Below are 10,126 nucleotides of genomic sequence, written 5' to 3'. Positions count from 1 at the left end.
ATCCAGGATAATATGTTGTTCAAAGGAAGATAGTTGTGCATTCCTAGAAGTTCAATGAGAGAGAATCTCCTCAAGAAGAAGCATAGTGGAGGATTCGCCGGACATTTTAGTAGAGATAAGACCATTGCCTTAGTTGTTGAGAATTAGTACTGGCCACAGTTGCAGCAAGATGTGAAGAAGTTTATACAAAGTTGCAGAGTATGTTAGATGGTGAAAGGAGTGAAATAGAATAGAGGGTTATATCAGCTATTAAATGTACCAAAGAAGTCATGGGAGGATGTCAACATGGGTTTCATTCTTGGAATACCGAGGACACATCATGAGCATGATTCTATTTTTGTGGTGGTTGATAGTTTTCAAAAATGAAAATTTTCATTTCTTGCAAGAAGACTAGTGATTTTGTTCATGTGGCAAAAGTGTTTTTCAAAGAAGTGGTGTGACTACATGGTCTACCAAAGAGTATAGTTTTAGATCAAGATACCACATTTGTTGGGTTTTTTTGTGTAAATTGTGGAAGAAGTTGAAGATAGATTTGAAGTTCAATTCATCACATCATCCATAGACTAATGGATAGATAGAAGTTGTGAATTATAGTTTGGGAAACTTGTTGAGACATTTGGTTGGAGACAAGCGAAAAGGAAGGGATATAATTTTACCATAAATAGAATTTTCATATAATAATTCTATGAACAGGAGTACTGGTAAATCACCATTCTAGATTGTATATGGGAGTAGTCCCAAAAATGCTTCTAAATTAAGGCAATTGGATAAAGGACATATAAGTATTGCTGAAGCAGAAGAATTTGTTGAACATTTGAAGAACATCCATGAGGAGGTGGGGAAGCACATTATAAAGATGAATACATAGCACAAGGCTAAGGTAGATGTGAAAAGCAGGTATAAGGAATTTTAGATTGGAGATGAAGTCATGGTTCATTTGAGAAAAGAGTTTTTCTAGTGGGTAAGCTGAAGATGAAGAAGTTTGGACTATGCAAGATAGTGAAAAGGCATGATTTTGGAAATGCTTATGAATTGGAATTCCCTGTTGAATTCAATATTTCACTAGTATTTAATATTTTAGATTTGATAGACTATTACAAAGGAGGTGATGGAGATGAAATTGAAGAAGCACATTGGATTATTCTAGCAACTAGTTTGACTACAAAGGAGATTGAGGAGATATTGGATAGTTCTATTGGCAGAAGTATAAGGAACAGAAATTATGAAGAATATCTAGTCAAATGGAGAGGGAGGCTAGTAGAGGATTCATCATGGATAACAAGGGAGGAGGTTAACCATCTTGGTTTTCCTTTGAACACCTGAGATATGATGGAGTCACTTCTCAATTACCCTAGGTGTCTAATGCAAGAGCATCTTGGGTGTAAGAACAATCTTGCATCACCCAAAAAAAAAATTATTTTCAGTCTTTTCTATTTTAATAAGGACTAGTAGACAGGGTGGTTACTATTTATGGAAACTTGTTATTTTTAATAAGTTTTTCATATGAGATCTAAATGTTCTCATTTTTGACAAGAAGCTTCATTTTAGATTTATAAGCCTACCATAAAAATCACATTCCTCAAGCTTAAGTATTGGAGAAGTTATTGTGGATTTTCGGTTGAAATATTTGTAGAAAAATCTTCATGCTCACTGTTGGAGGCGTTAGAGTGCCTAGATGAGGTCCAAAATTTCAATGGAAGGGTGCTTGTGTAATTTTGAGCATGTAGATTAGGAGTTGGCATTTTTAAAAAGTGGTTATAATAGCCAATCGGAGCAACAGTTCAAGAGTTATGGCCTTCCAAAGTTGGGCTACCCAAAATATCTAAAATAATTGTCGAAGATGTATTTGGTTGACTGTTGATGTATTATTAGGGTTTTTCAGCCCTAGGTATTAAGTTTCAATGTCTAGAACCTTCCCAAGTGGCATAAAAAATTTTATTTAAGAAAGGCTCAAACATTGTTTAGGACAGCTCTAGGTGGTAGTTTACAGCTTAGTCTTGTAGATTACTGAAATGAAGGTGCCCATGTCAGTTAGCATTTTGTACTTGTGAATTCTATAATTTTTCATTTTTGGTGCAAATAAGAAGTCCATATTTTGTTCTTGCATTTGATGTTGTTTTTTTGGTTTTGTTATGAGCTTATGGTTTTAAGGGGAGCACCCATGATCAAGTTGCCACCAAAATCCAAGAGTAGCCTGTACAAGGCTTAGTTGAGATTTCACCTATAAAATTCATCCCTTATTGCTAAAAGGGTGCTTGTACTTTTACTAATTTTAGTGGAGTGTTCCCAAAGAACTTTAGCTTTCCTACAAATCTCTAGAAAGAGTCACATTTTCTAACCAGGACTTGGGCATCTCTAAACAAGCTAGACCACTAAAAGCTTACTCTCGTGATCTTGTGGGTAGTATTCTTTGACATATAGTGCCCACCACATATACCTAAGTGCAATTCATTTAGTGCTCTTTCATATTTTGTTTGATCAATGCATTTCAAAAGTATCCCCTCAAAGTTTCTCCACTATAGACTACCATTGACAATAAAATGTCTGATTTAATGTAGTTCTACAATCCTCTTTTGATTATATGTCAAGTTAGGTGGAGCTTGCATATGATGTAAGTACTAAATTACATCTTTATACTAGTCACATTAATCCATATTATATGTATTAGAACTGAAGTCCTGATCTATAGTATTTATTTGATTAGCATCTAGATTTGATTGGGCCATTAATTTAGCTAATCCTTGAGCTCTTACCAATTTGGTAATCTAGATATCTATATTGAATTCTTGGATTATGTTGATCCATCTACACCTTCTACCAAATACCTCTTGCTAAGAGAAAATATCCTTTACTACTGCACTGGGTACAAAGGCAATAACAAGAGCACCCACTAGCTAACAACTAAAAGCCTTGACAACTTTAACAAGTGCATATGCTTGCTTCTCATTTATTTCATTCTTAAGTTCTACTAGTTGAATAGACTTGCTGAAAAATGTTATAGGTTGTTCATGTTCATCTTTATTTTTTTGTAATAAGATAGCAACAATAGTATGGAAAGATACAAAAGAAAAAATATGCATGGGCTTTCCATAGTCTAGAGTTCTAAGGACTGGTGTATTCTTAATAGTAGTCTTTATTTCTTGGAAAGAAATAGTAGGTTCACCTTCCCAACTTCTTGAGCATTTTGGAAATTTGTCTACTAATCTTAGCAAAGTTTGTCACAAATATCCTTAAGAAATTTACTTGTCCAAGAAAGATTGTATACCCTTGACACTTTTTGGCTTTGGTACCTTGTCAATTGTTGTTACTCTTTCAGGTTCAATCCTTACCCCATCTTTGGACACTATATGACCTAGCAAATTTCCTTTGGTAACTCCAAAGGTGCATTTCTTAGGGTTTAAGGAAACACCATACTCTAAGGCCTTGATAAAAATCTTTTGTACATGTTTACAATGGTCTTATCTTTCTTTGAATATGTTGTCAGATCATCTTGATATACAACCATAAACTTGTCAATATATTCATTAAAAGATACATCCATGGCCCTCTAAAATGTTTCGCCTACATTAATTATACCAAAGGGAATTCTTACATACACATAAGTCCCCCAAGGAGTAGTAAAGGTTGTCTTCAATTGTTCCTTCTCATCAATAAGGACCTGGTTGTATCTTGAGAAACCATCCATTATTGAAATTAGCTCTAATCCAGTAACTTGTTGTAACATAGCCTCCATATTAGGCAATCCATAATTACCTTTCAATGAGGCAATGTTCAAGTTTCTAAAATCCACACAAAGCCTAATGTCACCATTCTTCTTTCTGACTAGTACCAAGTTAGAAACCCATGAAGAATTCCTAATAGGCTTTATTATCCCCCCATCCCTAAGCTTCATAAGTTCTTCTTGCATCTTAACGGATAGAGTGGGATTCATAGGTCTATGCTTTTGTCAAAAAGGTTTAACATCTTCCTTGAGAGGTATTACATACTGGAAAAAATCTTGTCTATAAGCTTTAAGGTCATCATATGACCATGAAAAAACATGTCTAAATATTCTTAATAGGTTTATCAAGGTTTTCCTAATTTTAGGGTATAGGGTTTTTCCAATGTATACCTTTTTGGAAGCTTCACCAGTGCCTAGATTGACTTCTTCGAGTTCCTGTGGCTTCTAATTTTTGACCTCTGATTGCACTCTTTCTTGATTATCAAAGACATTCTCCAAGATAACTAGTCCCTTAGGTACCTTATTGGTTTTAAACTGTAAGATCTCTCAACCAAATATTTTCTCCTTTCCATCTATTGTTTCTATCCAAGCACTGTAGTCCATTTCTTGGCCATGGTATTTATTCTCATTAAGGAGAAAATTCAAGATTTCCTTATCATCTTTGAAAACTTTCCAACTCTCCACATTATTAAGAATAGATGGCCTATTATATACTTCAATTTTAGACACAATAGCAAACAACATGTCATTTGGTTTGATGGCTATATTGGCCAATAGATCAGCCATCTTGTTATTATTTTTATCCTTTCAAGAAATTTCAAAGGCATAAAATGATTCTATTTGATTCTAAACAATAATTCTATACTATTTTAGGCTTTTGTTCTTAGAGACATACATCTCCTTGACCTGAGACACATTCAGTTCAGAGTCACCAATAACATGTAACTTTTTGATTTTATGATTGGCTGACACTTTTAACCCCAAAAACAATGCCTCATACTCTGCAAAGTTATTTGTGCATGAGAAGTTTAAAGTAAATGAATATTTGAATGTATTCCTTTCTAGAGATATAAATACAACTCCACAACCTGAGCCTTCTTTAGAATTGGCACCATCAAAAAACATGGTCCAAAGGCCTCGAGGTTCTACACAATTGATTACTTCTTGTGCTATGAGTGGGGGAAGTTTCTCAATTTCATGAATAACAAGTTTTGCTCTAAAAGAATTAACCCCAGTATCCTAAAAACATGTAACATCAATATATATATATATATTCCTCAAATATATGTTTCACCATTGGTTCCCTTTCAACTTTGATAGCATGTTCCCCTACATGGAAGGTAGCATATGATAAGTCATACTGCTACCTCCCATCACAGCACTCCACTTCCTAGATAGAAACATTCCATAGTGGGGGGGTGGGAATATCAACCACCAAGATAGTCATAAAAATCTCTACATTTGGGTAAGTAGCAAGTTTAAAAGGTAAGGCATTGATACTACCTATGACTGGTACTTCTCTATCATCCATTGCTCTACATCTACCCTATTTGGTATCTACCTTTAAACCAAGGGCCTCCATGACCTTAAAAGGCATGATATTGTTAGATGCACTAGATTCAATCATAAAGACATAATACACAAGAGCTATCCAGATACACTTGTGGTATTTGGGACATGACCTCTTTATCCTCTACTATAACTTATGTGTCGGATGATAGTATTGTTGGTTATTGTGTGACAACATTATTTTTTCTATCCCTTAACTAAGATAAAGCCTTATTTTTGTGCTCCTCTATCCTAAACATTTTTTATAAGGGAACCTTAACAATAATTTGTGATAACATTGAAATCATTTCAATAGGATCATAATTTGTAGGCTTTATAGAAATACCTATGGCTGCAGGTGTTTGAACAGCAAGAAACCCCTTTTACTTGATAATATCAAAGTTTGGTTTCTTTTCTTTTACACTTGCCTTAATAGTTCCAACTCCTTGAAATTGCACCTTTTTCTTTGGTTCCCACATCTTGCCTTTGTTATTCTTGAGCTTGGAAATCTCAGGAGTGTCCTTATTTTCATCAACTCTCTTAACTATATTCTCCTTAATGAAAATACCAACTGGCTTATCTAGAGCATTGTTAACAATCTAATTTCTCAAATTGTAAGTACTATGGATTTGAGCCACCATCTCTACAGTAATTCTATCAATCTCCCGCTTAGATTGTTTTCTCAAATTTGTGTGATTCACCCTTGGTAATACACTATAGATAGTGTTCTCATCCAGATCTTCATCATCTAAAAATACCTACTGATGGTGCATCTGATATACATTTCTCTAGTCCACAACATCAATCTCAAATTCCTCAATGTTAGATTCCTCCATGTTTTCACAAAGTTTTACCATATTGCATGTCACACCCTCATGATTTTCTTCTTCCTCTTCCTCTCCATTTTGTGCCTGTTGATTTGCTACAAATGATTGAGCAACTGCACAATAGTCAGAGAAGTGAGGGGACTGACATATAATACACCATGGCATATCCTTAGACATGTTCACAATATTTCTCTATAATGGGTTTGGTGCTATTCTAAATGTGGATAGTAATCTAAATGCGGACATTGTTTTGAGTAGAATTTTAGATGGACTTGCCATCCTTCCATTGTGTAGTATAAGGGTAGTCCTGCATCCTAGGTGCCCTATTAAAATTATTGTTGAAGGGGCCTTCTCAATAGTATTTGGCTCATTTTCGTGGTAAGGTGGTGGATTCATTTTATTTAGTAAGCTTAGAACTTACCCCATTGTATCTTCTTCGGGCTTCTTACCTACTATAGGCCTTTCACCATCCTTCTTGTTTCCTTTTGGACTAAACAACTTTGGGTCATCTCTTCTTCCCAACTTACTAAAAGCCCTTCTATTATTTTTGATATCTATAGCCATTTTATAGGCCTCCCTCAAAGTTCTAGGATCTTTATCTCTTAGGGTATATATCATCTTACTGTCAAAGGCATTGAAATAAGTTGTGAGAAATACATCCTCACCAAGCCTCATTACTTGGAACAATTTATACATTCCTTTTTGAAATATCACATTAAAGTCAAATTTGGACTCATTAGGGTTTTTTTTTTATTGTTGAATTCATTCAACATGAAACTAGCATTGGTCTTATCACCATATTGTTCCTTAAAAAACTTCTCCAAGTCATTCCATGAACTGATACTATTATCAAGTAGCCTTCTAAACCAATCTCTTACATCCTCTGTTGGTGAATGAACAAACAACTTCATCACTAAATCTTCATGCTCCACCTCATAGTCATTGATCATGTTAATGAATTTACTCAAATGTTCCTCACCATTTATGGCATTGTTACCTAAGAATTTTACAACCTTATCTCTCAGGTCATTATAGATAGGGTGGGAAAAACTAGGAATACCCAGAATGGAAATTTGTTTATATTTTTCTAGATAGTTGGGTATTCTTTAAGAAACAATAGCATTAGATGTGCTTGCTCTAGTAGCCTAACTTTGGATAGGGATCTGTAGTTTTTGGGCTACTGAATAACTAGAATTTGGCTAGTGGTAGTAGAAATGGTAGGAGCTGACTGAGATAAAATTTTGTTAGTTATTGTAGATCCAAAAATGGGAATAGATGGGACAATTTGCAAGGATGGTCTAGGGAAAGATGCTAAAGTAGAGTTAGCTTTAATAAATTTTATCTTTCTCCTAGTTTTTTACGCATGATCTTCATTTTCTAGTTTCTCAAGTTCCTTTTCTAGATTTTCCCTTTCCTTGTTAGCCTTTTCTAGATCTAAATCAAGCTTAGACATAGTAAGGCTTGTATATTTTTGGAAGAACTTGGGGCTCATTGATTTGTACTCCCACAACCTTTTGCTTTCCCTTATCATGGTCTTTCATGAGCAAATCTACAAAACTAGGTTCAATAGGTCTATAAGGTTGAACTTGTGCAATGACAAGCACCTCCTTCTCTTTAAGAAGCCATTCCTTCTCCTAGACCTTGGACCTTAGAACCTCTATATCTCCAAAAACATATGAGTGTAATTTAGAAGACTTCTCTTGTATCCTTTTGTTTTTCTCTTATAAGGAAGTCATTCTCCTAAGCAAGTTATCTCTTTCAATAATGTTATTCAAGGTAATTTGTTCTTTTTCTTTTTTCAAAAAAATGTGTCTAGCCTCTTCTTCTACAACCCTTTTCCTAAGAAGGATTAGTTTTGGGAATAAATCTTTATGGTCTATAGTAGTGGCCTCAAAATTTACTAGCTCATCCAAATCTATACGATTAGCCATATATGGTCCTTGTCTAGGACTAAAACTGGTATCCATATTTTCCCTAAAAACCCAACTATCTTTCATTTCATTTATCAGATTTGGTCTATAAGGGATATCCCCTACAGAAGACATATTTTTATCATTATATACCCTTTTTTCTCTAAATGGAGTGGTGAATACTTCTCCCAAAAGTGTAGTATGATCAAACTCAAAACTTTTGGAAGGTGACTCCTTTTTAGCCACATGGTAGTATTGTGAATAGGCTGACACATTACCCCTAGGGATCCAAGTAGGATTAGGGTCCACTTTTTTCTTATTTTGATTCTTTCTACCCCCAAGAGTTAATTTTGTGTACAATGGTATTTCTAGGTGGTCCTTTGTAAAAGCACATGTATTTATAGCACTAGCTAAAAAACCTTATACTTGTGTCACCACCCTTTTAAGGAAAAAGTTTTAAATGGCCTAAGATAACATGAGAAAAACCTCAGAAATAAAGCTGACACAATGGGTAAAATTGATAAGCTATTAAAATTATATACTGGGTAAATAGAATCATTACCTTGTAGAAAAGGTACTAGTAGATATGATAATATTCTTCACATAACTCCCTAGCAGAGTCACCATTTTATTTGATTTCTTATTGGGAAGGAACATACTACATTGATTTGAACCTAATACTAGGATGCACAAGACAGAGACCAAGCCTAAGGAATAGCTAAAACCTATATCCAGTTGGGTTTATGTTAGCTCTAAACCAACATCAACAAAATCACTATGATTCCCTTCACTTTAGGCTCTGTAGGGCCAAGGTGGGAAAACCTTAGGGATTGATATGACTCTTCTATGATTTTCTTCTCTTCAAAATTATCCCTTATAGCAGAAAGAGGTCAGTGTTCTTCTATAATTTACAAATAACTTCCTTATCATAGTAGCTAACTATAACTAAGAAGATATTACAAATAAGTAACAACCAACAGATTTAGTTCTTCATTACATAAAATGGTAAATTGAATGGTTAAATTTTGTGTTTAGCAACTATATGAATCATCAACTCACAACTAAAAATTATTGACCAGTGTCTTATCCATTGTTATATAGAGTCAAAATCAGCAACTCAGACCTATTTAATCAACTTTGTAATTAAACCTATCAATGGTGAGCTATGAATTTCATTCTTACTCTATCCTTCTCGTAAACCCTAAACCCTATCACTTATAGAAATAAATTACTTAATTCTTTGAACTAGCAACAATTAGTAAGAGATACACAATTCATTCAAATTGAATTAAACTATTAAAAACTTGTTCATTTTAGTCTCAAGATCATAGATATATAAGGAAGGAGACAAAATTCAAAGACATAGATATATAGGATTTCCTTTTTTGTACTAACTTCCCTTTGAAAAATGAATATAATACTGATGAAAACTTAAAGCATAAATCAAAACTTGACAATTGATACTTGATTTTTACTGTATTCTCTAGTATACAAAATTGATTACAGTCATATATTTACCAAAAACATGGCCAAACTGTAAAAAAAAAATTATAAAACATGAAAAATTCTATAGACCACCAACCACCACTAAACATCTTGGGAATCCTTATATAGAGGATTGCAACAAGCTTTAGATGGGAGGGCAGGTGTCAAAAAATATTCGGTCAAAAAAACAAAAAGGTAAAAATCTTTTAGAGATTACATTAATACATTCTTTTGTAGTTTGAAAGTAGACAATAAAGTGGGTTCAAAAAGTAGATGACATTTAGGGCAAGAATGTTTACTTTAACTATTTTATCCTTGTACATCTCTTCCTTTCTTCTCATAGTAGCCTCCTTGTTGTTTCTATCTAATCATCCTCCTAGGATGGTAAAGCTTTAATGTCTGCTATGAATTCCCATATGACCACATCTGATTCTATCTCAGGGATTTAAATCCTTTACACATTTACTCCATTTAGAATTAGTAATAGCCTTTACATCTCCCAAGACTTTACTCATATTTGATTCTATCTAAAGAGGAAATCAATCAGATCATAGACAACACTTATATCTATCTCATTATTACAATAGGCCAAAAACCTTGGATGTCTCAAAATATCTTCAAATGAAGAAGATCAT

Source organism: Cupressus sempervirens, chromosome 3 (assembly GCF_028749045.1).
Source record: "Cupressus sempervirens isolate cs-2001-9-10 chromosome 3, ASM2874904v1, whole genome shotgun sequence".
NCBI classification, from domain to species: Eukaryota; Viridiplantae; Streptophyta; class Pinopsida; order Cupressales; family Cupressaceae; genus Cupressus; species Cupressus sempervirens.
This window is presented reverse-complemented; position numbering follows the sequence as displayed.